The sequence below is a fragment of the Giraffa tippelskirchi genome, chromosome 1 (assembly GCF_054371585.1).
Source record: "Giraffa tippelskirchi isolate mGirTip1 chromosome 1, T2T-mGirTip1v1.2.pri, whole genome shotgun sequence".
In the NCBI taxonomy this organism is placed as follows: domain Eukaryota; kingdom Metazoa; phylum Chordata; class Mammalia; order Artiodactyla; family Giraffidae; genus Giraffa; species Giraffa tippelskirchi.
Window position 1 is genome coordinate 158,269,616 of NC_137275.1, and position 15,004 is coordinate 158,284,619.

Below are 15,004 nucleotides of genomic sequence, written 5' to 3' on the forward strand. Positions count from 1 at the left end.
TTTTTTTTTTTTTTCCCAGATATGTACCCAGGAGTGGAATTACTGGGTAATATGGTAGCTCTAGTTTTACTTTTTTGTGAAACTTCCATACTTTTTCACACTGGTGCACTAATTTACGTTCTTACCAACAGTGCTGAGACATCATCAATCTAAATAACATTATACTTACTAAGGAGACTGAATCAATAATGAAGTACCTACCAAGAAAGAAAAACCTGAGACAAGATAGTTTCATGGGAGAATTCTACCAAATGTTTTAAAGAAGAATTAAAACCAATCAATCTCAAACTCATACAAAAAAATTGAAGAATTAAAACACTTCCTACCTCATTCCCAGGACCAAAATTATGTAATACCAAAGCCAGATAAAGACACTACATAGGAAACTACAGGCCAATATCCTTTACTGATGCCAAAATCCTTAATAAAAAACAGCAAATTGAATTCAACTGGATATTAAAAGGATGATACACAGTGACTAAGTGAAATTTATTCCTGAATGCATGGATAGTTCAACATAAGAAAATCAATGAATGTCTTACACTACATTAACAGAACGATGGGATCAAAAACATGTAATAAAAGCATGACAGCAGGGGAAGGTGAGGGTGAGACAAATTGAGAAAGTAGCATTGACATGTGTAAAATAGACTACCATGTGTAAAACAGATAGCTAGTGGGAAGCTGCTATATAACACAGGGAGCCCAGCCTGATGCTCTGTGACAACCCAAGAGGGGTGGGGTGGGGGGGTGGGGTAGTAGTATGTGAGGGAGGCTCAAGAGGGAGGGGATATATATGTATGTGCTAAATATATATATATAGAGAGAGAAAGAGTTAGAGCTGATTTGTGTTGTTCTATGGCAGAAACCAACACTACACTCTAAGACAATTATCCTCTAATTAAAAAAAAATGACGTAATTCAATACCATTTATGATTAAAAACAACCAGCAAACGAGGAATAGAAATACACTTCCTAAGCCTGATAAAGTCTATGTATGAAAAACCCACACTTAACATCATTCTCAGTGAAGGACTGAAAGCTTATTCCCTAAGAGCAGTAACAAGATATTTTATATTTATTTTAGACTAGAGAAATGATGTTAGACAAAAACCAATTTCGAGCAATTTTCTTATTTGAGTTCAACATGGGTTGTAAAGCAGTCTGAAACCGCAATTACGTTTGTACCAACCTAATAATTAACTTTTGTTGTGAAAAAAAGGTTGTAACAACAACAAAAAACCTTTTCTTAAATATGCATGATATAGAATGATTGTTGATTTCACACCTACATGTATATTCTCAATGATGCATTTACCTAGGTCCAAATCAGGCCCCACTAATTATTAGAATATAAGAAATCATTACTAGTGTTCACATTTTTCAAATGTTATGGAACAATATTGTCTTCCCACATCCTATTTTCTCTCAAAAATCAATTCTTTTCCTGCTAAAGAAGCTGTTTTAAAAAAATTCAATGGTATTATTGCATCAATTACTTTTGTATCTTATTAACTTCATAATGATTTTAAAAGCTTTATTATTTAACTGACATAAGTAGCTTTATACACACCTAACACTAGGTACATACAAAAGTAATAAAAATGTTTAATCAAGCTTGTCGATATAGACTGTGTAAACATTAAACCACAAACCTTGTAATTTTCTACTTGAGCCATAGCAGGTTTTATTTTCCCTGCTGAAATAATGTTTGAAAGCAATCAGATTCAATATAAGATACAATTAGATTTTTGTGCCCAAATGAACTCACATGTTTTTCAAGTTATAGTACTCTCATGCTTCTAAGAAATTCAAGTAAATACATTTAAGTGACATAAATGAAGTCACAAAGTGAACAGAACAAATAAATCAATGGTTTTTTTCTTAGAAAAGAACTAGATTGTTAAAAAAAAAAAACTGCAGTAAAGTTTACCATTTTAGAATTTATGGAACATTCACATAAGCAAAATAAACTGTGAAATGATATGAACATTTGTTAAAACCGTAAACCAGCATGGTATTAATAGTCAATTTCTTTAATCTATATATTGATACATAGTTAGCATTTTGTTTTTTTAGAGAAAATGTACTTATAACAAGTTAATCTCCTCCATCAAATGTCTGGAGATGAAGAATAACAGAAGATGAAAAATCATATTTCCTATATTGCAAATCCCTAGGCATAGCTAGTCATAAGCAAATCTCTGAAGTTCATCATGTTCTCCCTGAGGCCTCCTCCCAAAGAGCTCCTTGTTATTGAAGAAGCAGAGACCAACAGGATGTAACTCTTTAGGAAGAAAGTCAGTATTCTTGCCTGGAGAATCCCAGGGACAGAGGAGCCTGGTGGGGTCACACAGAGTTGGACACGACTGAAGCGACTTAGCAGCAGCAGCATGGAGAAAGTCAACATTTTTTCAAGAGTTACACTTTAATCATGAAATCTTTGTTGCTGATTTTAACACTTCCATTCATATCTCATTTTTTCCCCAGCATAGCTCATTGTCAATTCCAGAACTCCATTTACTCTGAGGTCCACTCCTCATCCCACTAGTTTTCACATCACACTTTACTAATAACACTGAAGTTTTGCCATCATCTGGTGACTCAGTTAAATTTCATCTTCTAGTACATACCAATACTCCTAGCCTATCTTTTCCTCCATTTTAAATGGAAAAGTATCCCCAAAATGTAACCCCTCAACCTGTCTGTATGTTATGACCATGGCTTTCTTAGTCCTAAAAGACTGTGTCTATGTGTAACAGGCATGAATTTGTAAGCACAGTCTATGGTGTGAAGAAATACTCAACTATTTTATTCTTAACAGATTGATATGTTTAAATTCTGTCACTGAATTGGACGAGAAGGCAATGGCAACCCACTCCAGTACTCTTGCCTGGAAAATCCCATGGACGGAGGAGCCTTGTAGGCTGCAGTCCATGGGGTCGCTAAGAGTCAGACACGACTGAGCGACTTCACTTTCACTTTTCACTTTCATGCATTAGAGAAGGAAATGGCAACCCATTCCAGTGTTCTTGCCTGGAGAATCCCAGGGATGGCGGAGCCTGGTGGGCTGCCGTCTATGGGGTCGCATAGAGTCGGACATGACTGAAGCGACTTAGCAGCAGCAGCAGCACTGAATTGGAAATCTAGCATCAGACATTATTCTAATGGAACTCCCCCAGTAAGCTGTGCTTGAAACCCAGGGTTTTAGCACCAAAGCACTAAGTCCCCAGGACCCATAGTTTCAACAGTTTCCACCATGACACCTACTATCCTAGCCTGCATGGTGTCTCCATTTAAGGTCTTACCTCTCTTGCTGGAGTCAACAGAACTTTACCAAATGTGCGTGTTTTCTGCTCAGGGTCCTGTTTCCCTAAGCATACCATATAGCCATCCCTTCTAAGACTCCCTCTCTCCATGTCACTGCCACTGACCACTGCACAGCAATAATTCTTTATTTCAGGACTCCAGGCCATCATCTTCTTTCCATTAAAAGGAAAATCTTCCCTTTCACCCCTCAATCATCTCTCCCTCTTCCTCTCCATTTCTCTCTTACTTGTCCACTGGGGACACCTGCCTAATTTTGGCCTCCCCCCGTATTTAGGGGTCATGAGAAGAGTAACTTTAAGCAACCTCTGTTTTCTGCCCTGCAAAAGTCCATCAGGAAGAAAATACTTAGGCTCTGGATACCTGGTTAAAATTTGTGGGGAGATGGTATAGGAGGTCAAAAGGAAAAAATATAGGGAAAATGTAATGTCTCAATTATTTTGCCACACTCTTTGACCTTGCACATCATCTACCTTTCCTTCCACATGGGAATCTTCCTCTGTTTCTAATATTTTTCAATAAACAAAGAAAACTGTTTTTGCATCAACTCTTCCTCTGCCAAATCAATAGAACTGTTGCTAGTTCTTCACCCCTCATTCCCTCTGGGACCCATTATGAATTGTTCCCTACCTGAATCTTAGGCTATTAAATTCCACACTGGCCTCCAATCCCAAATTTTAATCGTAATTTGCTTCTCTTTTACTTCTTTTTCACATTTCACTCCACTGATGATCCCTCTTCAGAAAATTATCTTCCCTTTTTGCTTTTATGAAATGACATCATCCTCTATAATTCTTGTTTTCTCCTTCTTTACCTCTTTTCTTGCTTCTTACCACACGAAATTCTCTCTTCTTTGCTTTGAAACTGTATGCCCTGTCCATCAGTCAGAGAGTTGATTTAATTTTATTTCTTTAACTCACAACTCTTTGCTGTTGATTTCCAAATCTGGATCTCCAGGTTTGATGTCTTAGCCTACTTCCATCCCCATGTTTCCATCTGTTTTATTACGAGAATTCCTCTTGAATACTTTATAGTTATCTAAAATTCATCATTTCTTAAGCTTTACCGGGGCTTCCCAGTAAAGAAGTGGTAAAGGTGGCACTAGTGGTAAAGAACCCATCTGCTAATGCAGGTTTGATTTCTAGGTTGGGAAGATCCCTTGGAGGGAGGGCATGGCAAACCAATCCAGCATTCCTGCCTGGAGAATCCCATGGACAGAGGACACTGGCGGGCTATAGTCTATAGGGACTCAAAGAGTCAGACACGACTGAAGCAACTTAGCATACATGCAAAGCTTTACTGTAGGATTAAATTCCCCTCATGATTCCTCAATGTCATCAGCTTTTCAGCCTCTACAACTCAAAGCCCTGGTCTTCCTGACATACAATGGCAAAAAGGCACATGATTTTCAACATTGCTCATTATTACAGAAATGCAAATCAAAACTACAAGGAGGTACCACCTCACACCATTCAGAATGGCCATCATTAAAAAAGGCTACAAAAAACAAATGCTGGCAAGGGTGTGGAGAAAAGGGAAGCTTTCTACACTATTCCACTATGGAAAACAGTATGAAGATTCTCCAGAAAAGTAGAATTATATGATCCAGAAATCCCACTCCTGGACATATATCTGGACAAAACTATAATGCAAAAAGATACCTTTACCCTTATGTTCATAGCAGCAGTATTCACAAAGGAGAAGACATGGAAACAATCTAAATGTCCATCAACAGATGAATGAATAAAGACATGGTACATATATACAATAAAATACTACTCAGACATAAAAAGGAACAAAATAATACCATTTGTAGCAACATGGATGCAACTAGAGATCATTTTACTAAGTGAAGTAAATAAGAAAGACAAATATATGTCACTTATATGTGGAATCTAAAATATGACACAGATGAACCTATCTATAAAACATAAACAAACTCACAGACATAAAAAACAGACTCATGGTTGCCAAAGTGGTTGAGGGGTGGGAAAGGAATGGAGTAGGAGTTTGGGATTAGTAGATGGAAACTATTACATATAGAACAGGTAAACAACAAGGCCTTACTGTACAGCACAGGGAATTATATTCAACATCATGAGATAAACCATAATGGAAAAGAATACAAAAAAGAATGTATATATTTTGGTATATGTATAACTGAATCAACTTGCTGTACAGCAGAAATTAACATAACATTATAAGTCAACTGTACTTCAATTTTTAAAAAATCCCTAGTATTGTTAAACTCTTCTCTCTCTCCCACATCCAGGTTACATAAAACAAGGCATCAAATCTGATGATGATTCATTTAAAAATCACTTTCACGGGTCCTTTTTGTTTATTCCTACTCCTTCCATCCTACTGCTGGGTCTTCACAATTCATCGAACCAAAATGTGGACTTGTAGTTGGTTTCTCCACTTTTGGTTTATTTCCCTCCTCATCTGTATACATTAATGTCAAGTTATTTACTTTAAGCTTCAATTTTAGCTTCCCTGGTGTCTCAGTGGGTAAAGAATTTGCATGCAATGCAGGAGCCCTGGGTTCGATCCCTGGGTTGGGAAAATCCCCTAGAGGAGGGGCATGGCAACCCACTCCAGTATTCTTGCCTGGATAAATACCATGGACAAAGGAGCCTGGTGGGCTGCAGTCCATGGGGTCTCGAAGAGTTGGACACACTGAGCAACTAAGCACAGCAGCACATACATTCAGTTTAGTTCAGTTCAGTTCAGTCGCTCAGTCGTGTCCGACTCTTTGCCACCCCATGAATCGCAGCACGCCAGGCCTCCCTGTCCATCACCAACTCCCGGAGTCCACCCAAACCCATGTCCATCAAGTCGGTGATGCCATCCAACCATCTCATCCTCTGTCGTCCCCTTCTCCTCCTGCCCCCAATCCTTCCCAGCATTAGGGGTCTTTTCCAATGAGTCAGCTCTTCGCATGAGGTGGCCAAAGTATTGGAGTTTCAGCTTCAACATCAGTCCTTCCAAAGAACACCCAGGACTGATCTCCTTTAGGATGGACTGGTTGGATCTCCTTGCAGTCCAAGGGACTCTCAAGAGTCTTCTGCAACACCACAGTTCAAAAGCATAAATTCTTCGGCACTCAGCTTGCTTCACCGTCCAACTCTCACATCCATACATGACCACTGGAAAAACCATAGCCTTGACTAGACGGACCTTTCTTGGCAAAGTAATGTCTCTGCTTTTAAATATGCTATCTAGGTTGGTCATAACCTTCCTTCCAAGGAGTAAGCATCTTTTAATTTCATGGCTGCAATCACCATCAGCAGTGATTTTGGAGCCCCCCAAAATAAAGTCTGACACTGTTTCCACTGTTTCCTCATCTATTTCCCATGAAGTGATGGGACCAGATGCCATGATCTTAGCACATACATTATCCGCTAATTATTTTATAACTTCCTGTTCCCCATAGGATAAAAAGAAAAAAATCCAAACTCCATAGTCTGAATTTTAAAGCTCCCTTTGTCCTCTAGCAATATTCCGTCTTCTACTAATCCTTAACATCACTATCATAGGTTCTTTTACCGAGGATATGCCTTGCTCACTTGTGTACATGCCTTTGCAGCTTCCATCCTCTCTTCCTGAAGTACCAGTCCCACTTTCTGACTACCTACTTTTCCATCAAAGCCTAATTAAGTTCTGTCTCCTAAATGAAGTCTTCCAAGACTACTGAGCTCATACAAGTCTCCCCCTTCTACAAATTATTTTACTTAAATTTTCCGCAATTCATTTCAACATTTAACCAATGATGTTTTTGCTCCATTAACCCACTCCATTATTCTTCCCTGGAGAATCCCAGGGACAGGGGAGCCTGGTGGGCTGCCGTCTATAGGGTCGCACAGAGTCGGACATGACTGAAGCAACTTAGCAGCAGCAGCAGCAGCATTTCAATATAATTAGAATAAGAAGTCTAAAGCTTCTGGTGCTTAAAGATACTTCACTTATTTTGTTTATAGCTCCTAAACACAAAAGACCCCTCCTCCCCACTGACTTAATGGAGAATCTTTGCTTGTAGGAATGGATCATGACTATATTGACTGCATACTATTCCTTTATGTACTAGAAGTAGAAATGATTTTAAATGAGTTTCTCATACTCTAGACAAATTAACAGTCTGGTACCTGATATATAGGAGAAGGCAATGGCACCTCACTCCAGTACTCTTGCCTGGAAAATCCCATGGACGGAGGAGCCTAGTAGGCTGCAGTCTATGGGGTCACTAGGGGTCGGACATGACTGAGCGGCTTCACTTTCACTTTTCACTTTCATGCATTGGAGAAGGAAATGGCAGCCCACTCCAGTATTCTTGCCTGGAGAATCCCAGGGACGGGGGAGCCCGGTGGGCTGCCGTCTATGGGGTCACACAGAGTCGGACACGACTGAAGCGACTTAGCAGCAGCAGTAGCAGCACCTGATATATAAAAAATGCAATACTTAAAGAACACTGAACCTATTATCTCATTTGATTATCACATTCCAACAAAGTAGAAATGGCAATAATTACACAGCTAATACTTATCATTATGTGTCAGGCATTGTATTTTCTCATTTATTATCTCGTGTGTTACTTATTACATTATGTCATATAATCCTTTAATAGCATTGTCAGAAGGCACTACTATTATTACCTACCTTCAAGCTATACCACGTGTTCTTACATTCATGACACCCGTTAAGTAAACCAGTATAAGATTTCTGGAAATTTGTATAGCTACTTAATTCTTGTGGCTGAGACCAGCTTCTAAGTGTCTTTATTACCAACAGAGTGAACTTTTAAGCCCATTCTGAGGCAATTAATGTATGTGTATATGCTTTTTTTTTTTTGGTCCAAATTATTATTTTCTCTAATTTAAGGTTTGGTCTAAAAGATTTGCTTTTATATTATAACTGGAACTCCATAGCTCAGGGGTTAGAGCACTGGTCTCATAAAAGATTTGCTTTTGTAATATCATGTACCATCATCACCAATCCCAAAGAAAGGCAATGCCAAAGAATGCTCAAACTACTGCACAACTGCACTCATCACACGCTAGTAAAGTAATGCTCAAAATTCTCCAAGCCAGGCTTCAGCAATACATGAACCGTGGACTTCCAGATGTTCAAGCTGGTTTGAGAAAAGGCAGAGGAACCAGAGATCAAATTGCCAACATCCGCTGGATCATTGAAAAAGCAAGAGAGTTCCAGAAAAACATCTACCTCTGCTTTATTGACTATGCCAAAGCCTTTGACTATGTGGATCACCATAAACTGTGGAAAATTCTGAAAGAGACGGGAATACCTGACCACCTGACCTGCCTCTTGAGAAATCTGTATGCAGTCGGGAAGCAACAGTTCGAACTGGACATGGAACAACAGACTGGGTCCAAATAGGAAAAGGAATACATCAAGGCTGTATATTGTCACCCTGCTTATTTAACTTATATGCAGAGTACATCATGAGAAATGCTGGGCTGGAGGAAGCACAAGCTGGAATCAAGATTGCTGGGAGAAATATCAATAACCTCAGATATACAGATGACACCACCCTTATGGCAGAAAGTGAAGAACTGAAGAGCCTCTTGATGAAAGTGAAAGAGGAGAGTGAAAAAGTTGGCTTAAAGCTCAACATTCAGAAAACTAAGATCATGGCATCTGGTCCCATCACTTCATGGGAAACAGATGGGGAAACAGTGGCAGACTTTATTTTGGGGGGCTCCAAAATCACTGCAGATGGTGATTGCAGCCATGAAATAAAAGACACTTACTCTTCTGAAGCAAAGTTATGACCAACCTAGATAGCACATTAAAAAGCAGAGACGTTACTTTGCCAAGAAACGTCCGTCTAGTCAAGGCTATGGTTTTTCCAGTGGTCATGTATGGATGTGAGAGTTGGACGGTGAAGCAAGCTGGGCACCAAAGAATTGATGCTTTTGAACTGTGGTGTTGGAGAAGACTCTTGAGAGTCCCTTGGACTGCAAGGAGATCCAACTAGTCCATCCTAAAGGAGATCAGTCCTGGGTGTTCATTGGAAGGACTGATGTTGAAGCTGAAACTCCAATAGTTTGGCCACTTCATTCGAAGAGCTGACTCATTGGAAAAGACCCTGATGCTGGGAAAGATTGAGAGCAGGAGGAGAAGGGGATGACAGAGGATGAGATGGATGGATGGCATCACTGACTCAGTGGACAATGGGATTGGATAGACTCTGGCAGTTGGTGATGGACAAGGAGGCCTGGCGTGCTGCGGTTTTCAGGGTCACAAAGAGTCGGACACGACTGAGCAACTGAACTGAACTGAACTGATCACCACCAAACTAGATTCATTGTTTTTGTAATATTTTTCTTTGACAAATTATGGTTATATAAAGTAGTTTAACAGCTTGTACTCCAGGGACAGACTATTTTTAATCAGCCTTCTACCCCTTACTAACTCTCTCTTTTTAGGCAAGTTTTGTCATCTAAGATGAGCTCCCTCTAGTCTATAAGCTAGAGATAATTACAATACTATTTGATATCATTACTACAGGATTAAATGGGGTAAAATGTGCACAAGCACTTAGATTACTGACATACAGTAATCACTCAACAAATGATGTACTGTTATTATTACTGTTCTTTCAAAACATATTTGAATACATATTACTTAACATATAATTGAATACATACTTTTTGTATATATTCAAGAATAGAAACTTGGTATAAATACAAGAATAAAGTGTTAACAAGACCAGCAAGACACAATTAATTGGACAGAAAGCAAAAAAGTGAATAATGGAGATATTATCTACTAGCTGTTTTATAATCAAGCAAGTATTAATTATTATTATTTTTATATTTATATATAACTTATATACAATTATATGTAATTTATATATAATTATATTTATATATAATTAGTATTAATTATTATTATTATTAATTGTACCCACATTTAATACTGTTAAGATAACAATTTTAAGGACTCAATCATGGGAATCATATTTCCCATATGAAGATATCAACACAAAATGCTAAAATAACTTGAAAACAAATATTCTAGTATAATTACTAACAATTCCATATTTTTCTTGCATAAATGGAATTTTCATTTTATAAATACTCAACTGAGCTCTTTTGGATAGCTCCAATTTTATGACAATGTTCTGGAATAAGGTAGATAGGAAAAAGTGAAAGTGAACTCATTCAGTCATATCCGACTCTTTGTGATCCTATGGACTGTAGCCCACCAAGCTCCTCTGCCCCTGGAATTCTCCACGCTAGGATACTGGAGTGGGTAGCCTGTTTCCTTCTCCAGGGGATCTTCCCAACCCAGGGATAGAATACAGGTCTCCCACATTGCACGCGGATTCTTTACTAGCTGAGCTACCAGGGAAGCACAGCTAGGACAGGATACTAACAAAAAAGTAAGTCATTCAGTAATAATAGCAACTTATTCATTCAAAATAAGTCATTTCACTAATAATTTGTTCAATTCAGTAAATTTGTTGACTCTTGATTAGTTCAGTTCAGTCACTCAGTCGTGTCCAACTCTTTGCGACAACCACCCCACCCCGGAGTTTAGTTTACTCAAACTCATGTCCATTGAGTCGACGATGCCATCCAACCACCTCATCCTCTGTCGCCCCCTTCTCCTCCCACCTTCAATCTTTCCCAGCATCAGGGTCTTCCTAATGAGTCAGTTCTTCACATCAGGTGGCCAGAGGATTGGAGTTTCAGCTTCAGTATCAGTCCTGCCTATCAATATTCAGGACCGATTTCCTTTAGGATGGACTGGTTGGATCTCCTTGCAGTCCAAGGGACTCTCAAGAGTCTTCTCCAACACCACAGTTCAAAAGCATCAATTCTTCGGTGCTCAGCTTTCTTTATAGTCCAACTCTCACATCCATACATGACCACTGGAAAAACCATAGACTTGACTAGATGGACATTTGTTGGGAAAGTAATGTCTCTGTTTTTTAATATGCTGTCTAGGTTGGTCATAGCTTTTCTCCCAAGGAGTAAGCGTCTTTTAATTTCATACCTAGTCACCATCTGCAGTGATTTTGGAGCCCCCCAAAATAAAGTCTGCCACTGTTTCCACTGTTTCTCCATCTGGCTGCCATGAAGTGATGGGACCGGATGCCATGATCTTAGTTTTCTGAATGTTGAGCTTTAAGCCAACTTTTTCACTCTCCTCTTTCACTTTCATCAAGAGGCTCTTCAGTTCTTCACTTTCTGCCATAAGGGTGGTGTCATCTGTATATCTGAGGTTATTGATATTTCTCCCAGCAATCTTGATTCCAGCTTGTGCTTCCTCCAGCCCAGCATTTCTCATGATGTACTCTGCATATAAGTTAAATAAGCAGGGTGACAATATACAGCCTTGATGTATTCCTTTTCCTATTTGGAACCAGTCTGTTGTTCCATGTCCAGTTCGAACTGTTGCTTCCTGACCTGCATACAGATTTCTCAAGAGGCAGGTCAGGTGGTCAGGTATTCCCGTCTCTTTCAGAATTTTGAACAGTTTATTGTGATCCATGTAGTCAAAGGCTTTGGCATAGTCAATAAAGCAGAAATAGATGTCTTTCTGGAACTCTCTTTCTTTTTCGATGATCCAGCAGATGTTGGCAATTCAATCTCTGGTTCCTTGCCTTTTCTAAATCCACCTTGAACATCTGGAAGTTCACGGTTCACGTACTGTTGAAGTCTGGCTTGGAGAATTTTGAGCATTACTTTACTAGCATGTGAGATGAGTGCAATTGTGCAGCAGTTTGAGCATTCTTTGTCATTGCCTTTCTTAGGGATTGGAATGAAAATTGACCTTTTCCAGTCCTGTGGCCACTGTTTTCCAAATTTGCTGGCATATTGAATGCAGCACTTTCACAGCATCATCTTCAGGATTTGAAAGAGCTCAACTGGAATTCCATCACCTCCACTAGCTTTGTTCGTAGTGATGCTTCCTAAGGCCCACTTAACTTCACATTCCAGGATGTCTGGCTCTAGGTGAGTGATCACACCATCGTCATTATCTGGGTTGTGAAGATCTTTTTTGTACAGTTCTTCTGTGTACTCTTGATAATAACAGTAGTAAGTAGTAGTTGTAATCAGGAATGTGTTCATTCATTCAATAAATGTTTATTAAGGGTCTACTTAGCAGGCATTGTCCTAAGCACTGAATAATAAATATGAAACAAAAATAATTCCAGCCTTTAATGAGCTTACAACTAGTATAAAAGATAATTACATAATTTTTTAAAAAAATTCACCACAGTACAATAAAGAATAATTATAAGTATGATCTCCTTGCAGTTAGGATATAAAGGAACAAGTAGTCAATTCTCAGGGAGTTTATTCACTTACTAAATATTATGATTATTGATATGATTAACATTTTTATTTGTTGACATTGCTATAATTGTTAACATTAAATTATTACTGAGAATTTATTATATATCACACTATTCAAGGCAAAGATGCTGCCAAAGTAAACAAAATAAACAGAAATCCCTGTCTGTGTAGAGCTTACATTTTTGCAGGAGACAGACAGAAAACGTGAAGACATAAGATATATATAGTATGTCAGTCTTTAATGAATACGTGCACACTGAAGGAGTACAAAGGAGGATGAGAATAATGGGAGCACAAATAGAATGGCAGTATAGATTTTTGTGTGGTTTGGATATATACCGTGGCTGCCCTACCAGCTCTGCCAATGGGGTAAAGAATCCTCTCACAATGCAGGAGACGTAGGAGAAGAGGGTTCAATCCCTTGGCGAGGAAGATCCCCTGGAGGAGGGCATGACAACCCACTCCATATTCTTGACTGGAGAATCCCATGGACAGAGGAACTTGGCAGGCTATATAGTTCATTGGGTCACAGAGTCTGAAGTGACTTAGCACGGACATAACACATATATTGCTTGAGAAGTTTTTTGTTGTTGTTTAGTTGTGTTCTTTAAAAAATATATATATATATATATATTTCTCAGTATAATGAAGTTTCCTCTCTCACAGGGTTTCCTTGGTGAAGTTCTGCTTAGGACTCACAGCCACTACAGTTTATACATGAATTGTTTCTTAAAGTAGGCAATGAAATTGTGCTAATCAAATTACATCAATCTTTTAAAAGATCTGACTGCCCGTTAATAAGTACTCATGGATACCACTGGAAAGTAGGGCAAAGCTGGGCGAACAGAAAACGGAGAAAAGTACACAGAGACAAAAAGGAGAAGGAGTAAAAAATAACATTGTAAAGGGAAGAGTTAAGAGTATCATTGATAATTGCTGAAGCCTCTGAGGCTTTAGTATACTGAAGTTGACTATTCCTGAGACGGCCCCGGCCTGCCCCCTTGTGGCTGGTATGACATCCTTCAGCGCCAACACAGTCTAATAAAATTGCATTTAAAATAACAAGGCAACCTATATGGATTGCGCTGTACTTCCCTGCCCCTTCCCTCTTGATGTAGCAGAATGTTGTTATTCTTAGAATACAAATCCTCTACAAATTTCTGTCACACTCTCGAAGAAAATTGTGGCCGGATAGATTTGAGTTGGTGATGGACAGGGAAGCCTGGCGTGCTGCAGTCCAAGGGGTCGCAGTCGGGACACGACTGAGCAACTGAACTGAACTGAACTGGGACCTAAAGGGGGCGTGCTCATGCCCTGCCATGCATCATCAATTTCTCCCAACAGGAAAAGACAATTGCCTACATCTCCAAGAGGACAGGGCACTATTTAAAATACAGCAGGAAAAAGAAAACTTCTCTCCGGTCCACAGATCTCAGCCAATCAGAGATTAAGCAACATAGCCAATTAGATGACTCCATACTTTGGACTCCCAGCTTCCCCAATGGATCCTTTGGTTATCACACCCGCTCCCACCTTCCCCCCTTTTCCCTACAAAAGCAAGTTCCTCTTCCTAGTTCTCTGAATTTGCATACAGTCCATCATAGTGCACATATCCTGAATTGCATTCCTCTGGCTATTCGTAAATAAATTCACCTTTGCTGGTAAAATAACTGGCTATTATTAATGATGACACTATAATTTTGCAATGGACAATCCTTTACAACCCACGGCCAAAAGAACCGATTGTCTCAAATACCCTATTTGTTCTGAAGATTGAGACTAAGGCCCATTCCCCCCCGTAGAAGTGGTAGGAATTTCCTCTGGAAGCTTTGCATCTGCCTTTAAAACGTGCACACAAGTTTTAATATATCTGACTGCTAACAATTCGTCAGGCCCTGAGGTACAACCAGAAGCAGTGTCACAAACACTGCCTTCATGAAACCTGCAAACTAGGGGAAGAAGTTATCAAACAACTGCACGAATAAATGTGAGCAAACCTACCGAGATAAATACCATGAAGAAAAGGAAAGGTTTCTTGAAGGAAGCGACGTCCCATTAGCAAGCAGGCAAAAGAGGCGGGAAACGCATTTCTCTAGAGGGAGGCTTTATCCATTAGCTACAGTCCCATATTTCATTTGATAAATCTTCCTAGTGAGGGTGGAGAGAAAAACGAACCATTTTCAGAACTAACAGCTTGCCACCTGTGGCGGCCCGAGAGCCCTGCGAAATTCGGGAGGCCTAGGCAGCGCCTCCACAGCGGCCCTCGTCGCGACTCGAAGTTCTCGCGAGGTCTGGAGACGAAGATCAGAAGGTGCGCATCTCGCCTTGAAGTTCTCGCGAGATCCGC

General features: G+C 39.5%; 1 protein-coding gene across 12 annotated transcripts in view; it reads right to left on the reverse strand.

Moving 5' to 3' along the window:
• CD274 (CD274 molecule) overlaps positions 1-14,950 on the reverse strand; it is a 127,790-nt gene extending 112,840 nt beyond the window's left edge. For 9 of the 12 annotated variants that reach the window (XM_081501782.1, XM_081501766.1, XM_081501756.1 and 6 more), the window contains exon 1: positions 14,659-14,950. The gene's annotated coding sequence lies outside the window, so the exon portion shown is untranslated. Of the gene's footprint in view, positions 1-7,473; positions 7,764-14,658 lie in introns of all 12 variants that reach the window. The other 3 variants (XM_081501694.1, XM_081501715.1, XM_081501726.1) reach the window with 1 other exon arrangement.
• Between the last annotated feature and the right edge of the window lie 54 nt (positions 14,951-15,004).